At 37.5% G+C, this 13315-nt stretch overlaps 1 long non-coding RNA gene across 1 annotated transcript in view; it reads left to right on the plus strand.

Moving 5' to 3' along the window:
- LOC118454611 (uncharacterized) overlaps positions 1 to 13315 on the plus strand; it is a 32929-nt gene that overhangs the window by 18863 nt on the left and 751 nt on the right. The gene's annotated exons all lie outside the window — the stretch shown is intronic.

Below are 13315 nucleotides of genomic sequence, written 5' to 3' on the forward strand. Positions count from 1 at the left end.
TGCATAAATGTCTGATTTTCTACCATTCTGCTCTATGTCCTACTTCTATTGGACGAGAAAACAGACTCAAGTTTGCTTTAACTAACTTTAACAAACATAAAAAGATGCAACATACAGTTTGATTTTCTTGTCCTGTACAACAAAATGTGGTCCAAAAGGTTAGGGTTTACTTTGGCTGACTCAGATGGAGGTGTACAATGGTCCCGTAGGGAAAATGGGAATTTCCATAACACTTGGACATGGTGTCAGTGTGACGTATATGATGAAAAATATTATGCTCTGCTGAACATAGTGTTGTAACTGAGACTACACAATGAAAACAATAAGTAAAAACTCTGAGGTCTGAGGCATGATCGTGATGACCTAAATCCTAACCCTAACTCAAACCCTCTACCTAAAAATCAGTAGTTTTTGGTTTTATGAAACTGGTCAAAATTATTGTTCTACCTGAGACACATAAAAAACTGTAGCATGAGGGTAGGGTTAGGGATAGGGTGATGCATCATACTTCATGGAGATTTCAATTACTGATGGAAACCATTATTCAACAGGAATAAACTCGGGGGAAATATCTATTTATAATTAAAACTGAATTACATTTACTGGGGGTACGGCATTATCAGAAGGAGCATGTGATTGGTGCATTAGGATGTCTCTAAGTTGTAAACACTGCTCTTACAGTTTGGCTTTTCACTTCAGGTTTCCTCATTTCAGTCACATTTATACACATGCAGGGAGTACAAAAGCCTTTGAGTGTCTCTACTTAAACCTACGGATGCTCCTTTTTGAGTTTGTTATATTGCATGAGTCATTATTGTAATGAAATGGTTGCCTCTGTGTCTATAAATTTGTGACATGTGAGAGGACCATTGGCACAACTATCCACTCTTATATGTGCTTGATTGCAGTATAACGATGAGTCGTCCCAGCTAGTAAATCTGCACTGTGTATTTTCTCCAGGTACACATATGAGAAATGAGTAGCCCAGCAACTGGAAAGTATGCAGACTGTAAATTGTATCATTTGCGTGTAATGTTAAAGGCTGGTCTCCTGGTCTTTTTTTTCCCAAAGAATGTTTTCTTAATGCGAAGATGAGTGACTGCAATTTCTTAAGCCCAACAGAATATCAGATTCCTGACTTTTTTCTGAGAAAATCAAAGGCCTTCTGGAGACGCTTCAAGCAGGCAGAAGTACAAAAAGTCATTGTTGAGATCACACTTGGTCACAGTAAAAGCTGTGAACTGACATACTGTTTGTCCCTTCGTTTTTTTAATTATGTAACAATGTTTTCGCAGAAGTACAAATTCAGGTTTGTAATGGAGGTCATTTGTGCTAAATAGGGTTCATTGTAAGCAGCAAACTAAAAGAATACATTTCAGACTTTGAGGTAAATGACGCAAGCAAATGAATTTTCTGAGAAAGCTGCTGCCCTTTGATTACCTTCAACATGTGATCCATTACCATGGAATCCTAACTTTTGAGTTATCTTCTGTAGTTTTGACTTTATTTAGCTGGACAATTTCATGAGTACATAATAATATGAACTGTATTTTCTTACCTATTTCCATCCTTATGGACTGGTGACAGTATGACAAAAATACGTAACATTTTTTTTTATCAAATCTCTGCTATAATTTTTGCTGCAGTATTCCCTAAATAAGAATACATAACATAAGTCAGACGTTCCCAGTTACAAGGAAAGTGTAAGGTAGGAAGACTTTAGGACTAACGTGTGCCCCTGTACTTTGCATTTGTTAAATGACCCATGTGTAGCTATTATGTTATTACCTTTTTACTGCTTTTTAAAAAAACTTGCTCAGCTTCTACCAGAGGCCTGAGAGTTTGAGAGTTCTGTGCAGTATCCTAGCTGTTCGAAGCACTGTTTTGGAGAACATTGCTTTGCAGGGGGTCTTGCTGGTCAAACAAAATGACTTTAGTTGAAAATAACAAATAACAAGAACACTACAACACTATTGTTTGTAGTGAAAACCATTTCACTAAAATTCACATTTTGAGTGAAATGAATGTTGTTGTAATGTCAAATTTTGCAATGGGAGTAAATTGGATATGATCTAATTAACAGGCCACCAAATTAAAATGTCAGCAGAAGAGTAGTTTAGTTGCTGATACACATTTTACACAATCTTACATATCACACACACTGACTCATTTAATGACATGTCATTAAGTCACAGGTCTGACAAAAAAAATGTAGTCAGCTTATTAGTGTGTGTTAAAATGGGTTGTCTGTAAACCTGAATATCACTGGCAGACAGTGTGAAATATATATATGGCAGGCATCCATGAAAGGGTCTCCAGCATGAAGGATTGGGCAGCACCAGGCCCCGACACGGCTACTGGTTGAAGACGCTAACTGCATCCCATGAGCGTCTGGCAGCACAAACGAACCAGGTGCTAGTCAATGAGAGACACCCAGAATGGCTAACTGAAGTCCTCCCCAAGGACCCCCAGAAGGGACTGGGCTCACCAACTACCGGCCAATAACCTGGCTCAGTACCGCATGGAAGCTCAGAGCAACTAAGATGAACAGGCACATGGCTCAATACATGAGTGGGGCACAGAAAGAAATAGCCCATAGCACAAGTCACCATCAAGTGTGGGATCTACCAAGGAGATGCGCGGTCCCCACTGGTGTTTTGCACAATTATTGACAAGACTTACTACAGATACCGACTACGGAATGGAGCAGTTGTCAGCCACCTCCAATACATAGATAACATTAAGCTGTATGTCAAGAGTGAATGACACATCGATTCACTGATCCACAGCACCACTCTATACACACTACACTTGGAATGTCATTTGGATGTTTGGATTGGAGAAGTGTAGTGGGTTGGTAACAAAGAGAGGGAAGTTAGTCACAACTGAGGGGATTGAAGGGCGGCTACAAGTACCTGGGGATCCTGCAGGCAAATGGGAACAACAAAGAGGTTGCTAGAAAAGCTGCAACCACTAAGTACACAGAAATTTCTCATCCGTGGGATAATGAGGGTTTATTCTATTCAGTCGCGAGGAGTCCAGCTTGAACGGTAAGAACCAGATCCAGACTATCAAACCTATGCCCTGCCCTGATCAATTACGATAATAAGCTGGCCAAAGGAGGTGATAGAAGCCACTGACATCAAGACCGGGAAGCTCCTGATACCACATGGAGGGTTTCACCCCAAGTCAAGCACCCAGATGCTGTATGCTAAGCGGAAGGAAGGGGGCATGGACTAGTCAGTGTCAGAACTATGGTCCAGGATGAGACACAGGATGAGAAACGAACATTGATGAGTACATCAGGAAAATAGCTCCATCCAACCTCGTGCTCAGTGCATCCGACCTCAGGCAGCAGAAACCCAAGAAAGAAGAGCGAGAGGAGGAACTATCATGGAAGGATAGGCCCCTGCACGGTATGTACCCCTGGGAGATAGAGGAAGTGGCTGACATCCAGAAATCCTGCCAGTGGCTGGACAGAATACTAACAAACTTCTATTGATGCAACATTGAGAGTATTCTGACTGGCTGCATCACCACCTGGTATGGTAGCTGTAATGCTCTGGACCGCAAAGCTCTAGAGAGGGTGGTGAGATCTGCCAGCCATGCAGGATCTCTATAGACGGTGCTGCATGAGGAAGACGCAGCGGATCCTCTCTGATCCCAGCCACAGACTTTTCACACTCCTGCTGTCTGGCAGGCGGTTCAGGAGTATTCAGACCCGCACTAGCAGACACAGAGACATTTTTTACCCACAAGCCATCAGGCTTTTGAACTGCTGACATTCTATACACACGATTACACACTCACTACAATTACAGGACTACACACTATCACTTAAACAAATGCCAATTAAATGCTCATTGCACAAGTTATGCACAACCTGTAAATACTCTTGCACAAACTGTAAATACCAACTTGTCTTAAATTCTCTAAATATTTAATACTTTTTTCTCTCTTTTTCTCTTTTATCATTATTATTATTATTATTATTATTATTAGTATCATCATTATCATCATCATCATCATCATCATTATTATTATTATTATTATTATTATTATTATTATTATTATTACTGCTATTTTCTGTTATTTTCTTCTTAATATAACTGCACACTTTCTTAGGGATGGGTATCGAAAACCGGTTCTTGTTGAGAACCGGTTCCCAGTGTTTCAATTCCTTGGAATTGTTTGCCATTTTTGCAAACGATTCCCTTATCGATTCCAGTCGCCCCGAATGACGTCACCACGTTGCGGAGCGTCATTTACCTGGCAGGAAACACAGCGCCTAAGCGGCTCAAACGCTCAAAAGTTTGGTTTTACTTTACGAGAATGGATGACAACAGGGCAACTTGCAATACTTGCAAAGTAGATATTTCATTTAAGGGAGGAAACACTACAAATATGCAAAAGCATTTGCTCACAAAACACACGATGACCTTAAATGAATGTCGTGTTTTTAATTCCGCTCCGGACTCGTGAATCTCAACCCAGCAGCAGCGGTAACGTTTGCACGTCCTCTCCCGTTAATGCGGCAGGTAAATAATCAACTAACAGTGCATATTATGTTAGCGCGATCTGCCTTATTACAAAACCTGCCATTACTGTGCATTTAGGTGACCATGATGAGAGAGACAGACAGAATCTGGCTCAGATGCTGGCAGTTCTCACTGCACAATGGGGTGTCACTGACCCTGTGACACCCCATTGAAGAGCTGTGGGCTATGAATCTCTTAAGATCTCACTGTTGGGTTTGTAAGGCCATGTTACTCCTAAATTTCTATCTTGTTCAAAGAGAAGATATAAAACAAAGTTCTAAGCTATTAGACCTTAGTGTTCTCCTTTTTTTAAAAAGAATCGATAAGAGAATCGATAAAGAATCGAATTGTTAAACAGAATCGAAAATGGAATCGGAATCGTGAAAATCTTATCAATACCCATTCCTACACTTTCTATATGCTTATGTAAAGCTGAGGAGCACAAGCCAAAGAATTCCATTATGGGTAAATGTGGCTACACTGTTTATCTGTACATGACAATGAAACTTGAAACCATGATGCAACATATGAAATAACACAAGAAAGTCTTTTCTGTGGCACCCTGTTGATGAAGCAAGCAGCTGTTATATGTGATATTGTGATCTGGTACCTGGAAGTTTTGAAACAGTCTTGCTTTGCATTATTATTTTTATTTTCTTGCTACATATTCCAAATATTAGTAATAACAACTCATATTTTATTTTTGCTTTGAGATTGACTCATCTCACTTCAACATGTAACATGTGGTGAAAGGGATTATTTGTACATTAGAAAAGTCCTTTTCTTAATCTGTCATGTACTACTCATTAGTGTAGTGGATATAAAAAGTACTGCAGACTCGTTCTTCTTTCTACTTTTTCTTGTTGTACTGTACCATACATTTTTGTTCAGTGTCTAGTGGGATGGGCAGGCACTTTATATTAGACATATTAGAAGTACATGTTGGGGGGATGTTCTTGAACCATATTATGGGCGGTATGATTACACTTCAAGTGTTTGTGTTTTTTTTTCTTATCAGATTTCACTGGCAATTCTACATTGCACTGATCATTAGATTTGAATTTGTAGCTCTCTCCTGATTGATGTAGATTGGGGGATTCAAAGTAACCACCCAGATTTGTTACGAGGTCACGAGGCTTGCTTCTAGAAGTCTTTGCCTAAATCTAGCCAAACATCAAGGGAAATTCGTAAGTGAATTTCAGCCTGACAACTACAGAACAAACCACAGTCTCCTCAGTAAAATTCCTGTCATCGTCTACATGCTGTGAGTGCATATTGTCACCTGGGGGAAAGTGTAAAAAAAAATGTTAAAGAAATAGAATATTGGCAACTGTTGTTGCTCTTTTAGCTTAATCCCTACTTTGGAAAATGCAGACATTAGAGACATTTGAGCCGCATAATATTTGAGCCACATAATGAAGATGCACAGTCTATTAAGTATTAATGGGCATATCAACAGCACTAATAGCTGTAATTAAATTCTTGTACTACACATAATTACTTCTTTCTTTAATGTTACATTTTTATTATATGAAAAAATATGTTTTAATTGCAGGTATTAAATGAAAGAACTGGAATAAAATGGAACAAATAGGAAGTGAAGAACAAAAGTATGCCCTAGAAGTTTTTGCCTAAACAGTCTAGCCAAGCAGCAAGTGAGAGTAACAGTAAGGTTGTAATTAGTCCCCAGAGGGTTAAACACAAAATTGTCAGACTAAAGTGTATGAGACTTAATTAGAAATTTAACATCTTCTAGTTTTGATGGAAAAATGCCTATTTAGCATGTGGCTTAAAGTCCAGCTCTAACTTGAGATGTTAAAGAGAAAACCTGGGATTACAGAAGGCTAGAACACCCTTGACTGTGAATGCTTATCTCTGGTATAGGCTATAAGTGAAATAAACTTCTCACTGTCTGTTTTCTTTCTCATCCCCCACTGTGTATTTAGAGATGCACAATTAGTCCATCTGTGGTTTCCTATTAGCAATGTAATTACTTGAGTGTGAATTTAAATCTTTCAGCCACCCACATCTTCCCTGTCCTGTTCTAAGCTACAAGGGTTAATGAGGAAGAAACCTTGTATTTGTCATTAACAGAGACAAATCTCATAATTCGGATAACATGTTAACAATGCTTCAAAGACCAACTTATAGTCAAAGAAGTTTTAATACACAGAAAAGAGTTGTCCTTGCTTTGCAGCAGTGACAGCAGCTCAAACTGATGAATTCTTCAAACAATGACAGACTTACACACATGCTGCCCTATAACAAGGATGGGAAACTAATTTTCCAAAGAGGCCATATTAGAAACTTGGACTGGGGATGTTGTGGAGGGCTGCTGGCAATTCACTTCATCTTATGCCGTGGCCCTCCACAACAGTCCCAGTTTCTCATGTGGCCCCTTGGGATAATTAACTGCTTACTCTTGTCCTTGTGAGATCTTCATTGTTTACAAGCTGAAAATAGCAAAAGGGTAATGTGCACAGAAGCAGTTTGCACAGCCAGTGCCTGGAACTCCCCACAAAAGGAAAATGTGTTCTGATAACATCAGCTGGAAGTCACATGAGACCTTCAGGCTCACATATTTTCAATCACACCAGTGTCTGTAGATTTCACTGTACTCTTAATCTGCAAAAGACAAGCACATGATAAAAACATCTTCACCAAATTGACAACACACGTGTAGGATTTTAAAGGACATGGAAAGATGGAAAACAACCAAGCACAGAATGCGCTAATACATAGTGGAAACAAATAATGACATCAGTGCCAGCACAGAACACAGTTGCTAACACAAACCACAACCCAAATCTGAAACAGCTGGCAAATATAGCCTTTTATCGGACAAAGTGAAGATAAAAACAGAGTGTAATAAGTTAATGTCTGTTTGCTCTCCCTTTGGCTCATTTCCATGAAGTAGGAGATTTGATTTCCCCAAACCATTTACTAGAGGTAAATCTGTCTGCCTAAATCCAACAGTAAATTCAGAACTGTAAGACCAAAATATATGTGTGAAACCTTAACTGAAAAGTAACCACTTGTAGTTTCTAAAAATGTTCCTGTTGAGCCTGTGGCTGAAACATAGCCAGACTCTGATGTTTCTGTAATTAATTTCAGGTTGCTGTGCTCTTTGATTTCAGGAATGTACAGTTTTTTTCTGTATTTTGTTGTTTGTACACTTTTCAGCTTATGTGTTTCCAGCATGATGGTTTTCCCCATCTTTATCTATTTAGAGGCATTTTCTTAAGTTGGACTCTGTTGAACTGTCAGGGTTCAGGTACTGCTGTCAGCTTGTCATGACATGATTTCGTTAAGGAAAAAGTAAAAAAAAAAAAAACCAGCTGCAAAGTGAAACCAAATGAGTAACGCATGTTTAGATACATTTTTGGAAATGTAAACATTTCTTGTTCTTTATATGTCAGGCCCATGCTGATAATGTTCACTTTGAGTTCTGCAGTGTTTGTAATTATACGTTGATAACATTAACATACATTACCCGAGTTTGTGGCTGTCTGTGGCTGTTAATTTTTTTAATTGCTAGCTAAGTTCTCTTGACAGCCTCTGTCATTAAATGATAACAACTCACACAAACATAACTCCTCGTGAATAGAAGGAGCATTAAGCACAAGGATGGTAACTAATAACAGAATTAAAGTTTATGTTGGCATTTATGTACTCCAAGTAACTTGAGGACCAAAGAGGTCTGGAGACTCTCTGACAGATTCTTCCAGGTATGTAACTTCAGCACCTTTAAAGGCTTTCTCGAACTGCATGTGCATGTGCACTGCCATTGCCAGTAGAAATACAATTAGCAAACTGGCTGCAACAAGAAGGAGGAAATTGTTATTGGAGCTGTGTGATTGTTGTGTGTTACTATTTTTTACAATGACAGAGTAGCAAGAAATGTTGTTTACCCTCTGAGGTCTAAGTCATCATCATTGATGACCCCAACCCTTAGCTCTGAACCCTAACTTCTTGTTAAGTAGATTTCTTTTTAATGTAAATAGGTTTTTCACATTACTGTGAAGACCCTGGAGAATAATGTAAAAATGGTAATCAGAATGGGAGGAGGAAGACCGGGTTGCGTGTAGAACACTTGATGGACACTGGAGCTGTGTTGGAGCAGCTCTTTGCACTCACAGTCAGAGTGAACTTGTACTTTCTTGCAACCCTATTTCTGTTTATTCTTTTTCTATTAATTCTTTGCTCTGTGTCAATGCCTCAATAGCAGTTTGAAATAGCGCAGTGAAAATGTTGCTGTATTTCTTCAATAACATAATCAAGTCTGAATGTCACTGTTGCTCCATTAACTTGCTTAGACACCAACATCCACACTGATCTAGATCAGTCACTGTACAATTAAGTCATTCAGAGGTTCCTCTTACGGTGGAGGTAGTACTACAGTAGTACTACAAATTACCCAAAAACTGGTTTTAAAACCTTTGATATTCCATAGTTCAGTGCTAAAACACAAAATAAGGAGAAAATCCCTCCTTATAGGAATTTATAGGGTTATAGAAGCTGTGAGTTTGATATGTCGTCCATGTACCATATTCAGAAAATATAATTTTCCATTGGTTTTAAATTTGCCTTTAATGTGGCATGTCAAGTGTTGGCTGTGTGACAGGCAGGTCGTGGACCCAAATGCACCACTTGGGAAACCGGTATGACTCAAAATATCAGTTTAAGTGCCATCATTCACAAAAATACAGGAAAACCAGATTATACACAGGGCAGGGACTCAGAATATCAGTAGACTGTGGGAACACAGAACAAGGAAACACAACCACGAGGGATGACATGACAAAAGACAATAGTATCAATACTATCAATAGTAATTATGAGTGGAACAAAGGAGGAAGTGAGAACTAGAAAGACAATCTGGGGTCAACAAAATATTTGACTTAACAAGTAGGGTCCCCGTTTAACTAATGATAATTAGATAACCTTAACCACATGATTATTATTGAAACTTTGAAGACGAAGGTCCTCTTTTCATACACATATTTCTTCTCACAGATGCTGTCTGCCTTATCTTTGTATTCTGCAGCTTATAATAGTAGATACTCATTTGTTTTTGTAGCCTTTAATCTAGTTTGTGTAACAGACACGGCCACTACTTCATCTTGGAGATAAATTTTTTAAACACGAGAAGTGGATCATCTTTTTTACCTGGCACTGATGAGTTACTGTATATGCTTGTAAATTCAGTAAGACAGGTGGCCTAATTTGATTTTCATCTATCTTACAATGTGACTGAGATACCCGAGAATAGAGCGGCTTAATGTATGGTGACAGAAACAGATGGACAGAGCAAAAGGCAGCGTGGGGGTTCATGTTCTGTTTGTTGTGGTTTTCCATTGTTCCTTTTATTCTTGTAGGAATGCCCTTACAGCCCCTTCATGGCACTCTGTCTTTGCTATTATATTTTTTCCTGGTGCTGTGCATCATATGAGTACATGGAAATGTGGACATGTACACTCTCCTCATTGTGCTATTAGTTAAATTATTTTTCCTTCAAGTGCCCTTATAAATAAACCCTCATAAATGAATCTGATTTATTCAGCAGTGAACAGAATGTGTGTGCAAAACCAACATGCTGAATAGGAAGCAGCTGACGGGGTGGCCGCTTTATCCCACACAATCTCTGCCATTTCAGTGGGGAGATGGAGTGTTACTAAACTCTGGTTTCTGCACGTCTTTGACACTTCTTCTGATTCACTATTTTCATTAATTATAAAATTAATGAAAATAGTGAGTTAATGTCTGTTTGTGAATCTTTTTCATTTGATTAAAATGGTGGAGCTTTTAAGTGGAGGAGTAGATTTGCATTATGACATTGTATTCAGGCCTGGTTAATATTAAGAAAATGACAGTTTTCTTCTTCTTCTTTTTTGTTTTTACTTTTTTTTTTTTAAATTAGATTTTCATAAATAAAACACACACACACACACACACACCAAGAACTGGCAAAAAGAAAAAAACAGAATGAGGTCATGGAGGAGGTTCCCAAACATTTTTTCATAAAAGAAAAAAAGTTTCAACACCATTTTCCCCACCTTTTTTCTCCCATTTTTAACAATTTTAATAAACTAGGTGCTTATAGGTTAGTCTTTTTGGAACCAGACCTTAGTGATGAATTTTGTGCTGAATGCCAGCAGGATCTTTAAAAGGTATTTGTCCGTGGGACAGATTCATCTGGAAAGTATCCAATTATCCAAATTCACAAATTCATATCTCGAAAGTTAACTTGTTAATTTTCAACCAGTTCACCCCAATTATACTTAACAAATTAAGTGTTTAAGATTAAATTGAGAGGTTGTATTCATTTTACAAATCATTTAGATTATTTCATTGCTTTAAAGTACAGCCGTGGTGTCTGTTGTTGTGTGTTAGCTGGAGAAGGCAAAGATGCGTTGAGTTATCAGTTTTAACTTCTGAGTATCAATTTTTTTGACAACTGTAATTGATGTTTGTTTCCAAAGAAGTTTACTGGAGATGCAAATCCAGAATTTGTGACTATGATCTTCCAGCATTTATCCACATTCTAGCCAGTTGAGTTGGAGTTGATTTAAATTTCTGTTTAACAACAGCTATATAGTAACTTCTATAGCTATATAAATAAGTTTGAATTATATAGCTTACATTACAGACATGGATTTTGATACAAAATGCTTGCTTTTGTTTTTGTAATACAGAGTAGGCTCAGGTTATCACATAATGAAGATAATTATGTATTACGATAAAATAAGGGTCTATGTCATAGTTTATTCTTTCAAAACCAAGCCTGTTTGTGCTGAGGTCAGTGCAGAGTTATTGGCAGAATAAGTATGTCTTGTAGTGAACTTTAAATGATTGGTATAATTAACTGGGATCCAGCTTTCTACCAATTATTCTATAGCTAAAAAATACTGATGATTTTATTAAAATGAAATATGACACAGGATGCATATTATCCAGAGAGCAGTGGATTAGCTGTTTTGGATTTACAGCCATTTTTATACATAAACCCCCATTTTTTAGGGTCTGAAAAGTAAATGTTGACTGACAAACTGTTCCATAACCAGATGATACACGTTCCCTTTTCATTCCATGACAAATTAAGAAGATAAAAGCCCTGATATTGAATCCAGGTGTTATGTACATTCCTATTTACAGTAGCTTTTCTAAGAAGGAACAAAAACCTCTGGGTCAAAATAATCCTCGTAAAACATATTTTCTCTTGTTAAAGTTTTCTTTGATATTCGTTTTTATGTGTTTCATATTTATTGTTACAATTTCCAGAATAGTTGAACAGCCTGCACAAACAAGATTTTGTGGTGATTAGTACATAGTACATAGAGTTAATGACTGCCTCTAGGCTAATGACACCATGAGCCTTCTTTAATAGTTAAACAATATTTGAAAGACTTTTGGATTTGATTGTTCTGTCGGATTTCTATGACAACCCAGGCAATCATATTAGCGTTATTGATAAGTTAAAGTGACTTTTTTTTCTAGCAGACTATAATAGAAGCTCAGTTGGGTACATGGTTAGAGTTGATTGAGATATTAGGTGCAGTTTCCACATGTCTGCATTTGAATGAATCAAAGACACCCTATGCAGTTTTGAAATACAGAGAAAAACTATTTTGGATATGTATGAAAGAAAAAATATTAGTATCAGCCACTATTTACAAAGCAAACAAAGATGATTTTTGTGATAGTGTCACATGGGGCATTCAAGTTTAGCAGTTTTGACGGGGTTGTGACACTGATTCCCAAATCATAAAACAGCATGTTCGTATTTGTATTTGTGTTCTTACTTTAAAAAACAAAACAAAACAAAAAATAGTTAACAGTAATTTAAATACATCCACTGTAGATTGAGCCATTGTACCCCTTTGCAATTTACTACAAATTTGAAGGCACATTTAGTGTTAATTTTTAAATAGGGAGAGAAGGAACTGACAACATTGTCCTGAAACTGGTGTTAATTTTGAAACTTTTTTTATCATTCTCTTATAAAATTGTCATGGCTAATGTGTTAGCTTTACAGGACTTGCTTGTTAAATTTTTAGCTTTAAGGTTTTATTTTATTTTTTCTACATCTTCATGGGTCACTGTATGGTTTGCTTGTCTGACGTCTTTAACCTTTATGTTTTAGCTTCACACACTATATAAAGTTGGGATATGTTCGGTTTGTAGCATAGTGATATGTAGTGCAATTTTTGTGCAATGTTTGGTTATGCATTAGCCACTGGCCAGAAGCTTGTTCATTCATAGCTGATGATGATTACCGGAATATAGCTACCGTTTTATAGATATGCATGTGTTGGTAAAAGATGTGTGGAAGAAGAAAAATGTTTTCCTCTTATCACTCGCCACTTGACAAACTGAATTAGGGCAGAATTTGAGAGGATTTTGGAAAATCCAAAGCATAAGAGATCAAAAACAAGTCAATTTCTTTATTTTCAAGGTTTGAAAGGAAGGAAGAAAACTGATCTCGCTATGTCTCCATCAATACATAGGCATTCCAGAGAGTGAATAAAGCTGCATTTGGCTTATCTTATTTAACCTTATCTACATGTTCCTGTTTCATCTTGTGATATCATCCATATCATTGGGAAAATGTTGTACAAGACATAGATAGGGAAGAAAGTACTGAGTGTCTCTGTCAAAGACAGAGAGTGTGAGAGAGTAATGTGTTCTGAGTTCCCAACTCATTTCCTGTAGCTGTATCATCCACTGGTCAATTTGACACACAGCAGATTGAAATGACCCTCAGACCACTGGGAAAT

Source organism: Neolamprologus brichardi, chromosome 15 (genome assembly GCF_056152115.1).
Source record: "Neolamprologus brichardi isolate AB-2024 chromosome 15, ASM5615211v1, whole genome shotgun sequence".
In the NCBI taxonomy this organism is placed as follows: Eukaryota; Metazoa; Chordata; class Actinopteri; order Cichliformes; family Cichlidae; genus Neolamprologus; species Neolamprologus brichardi.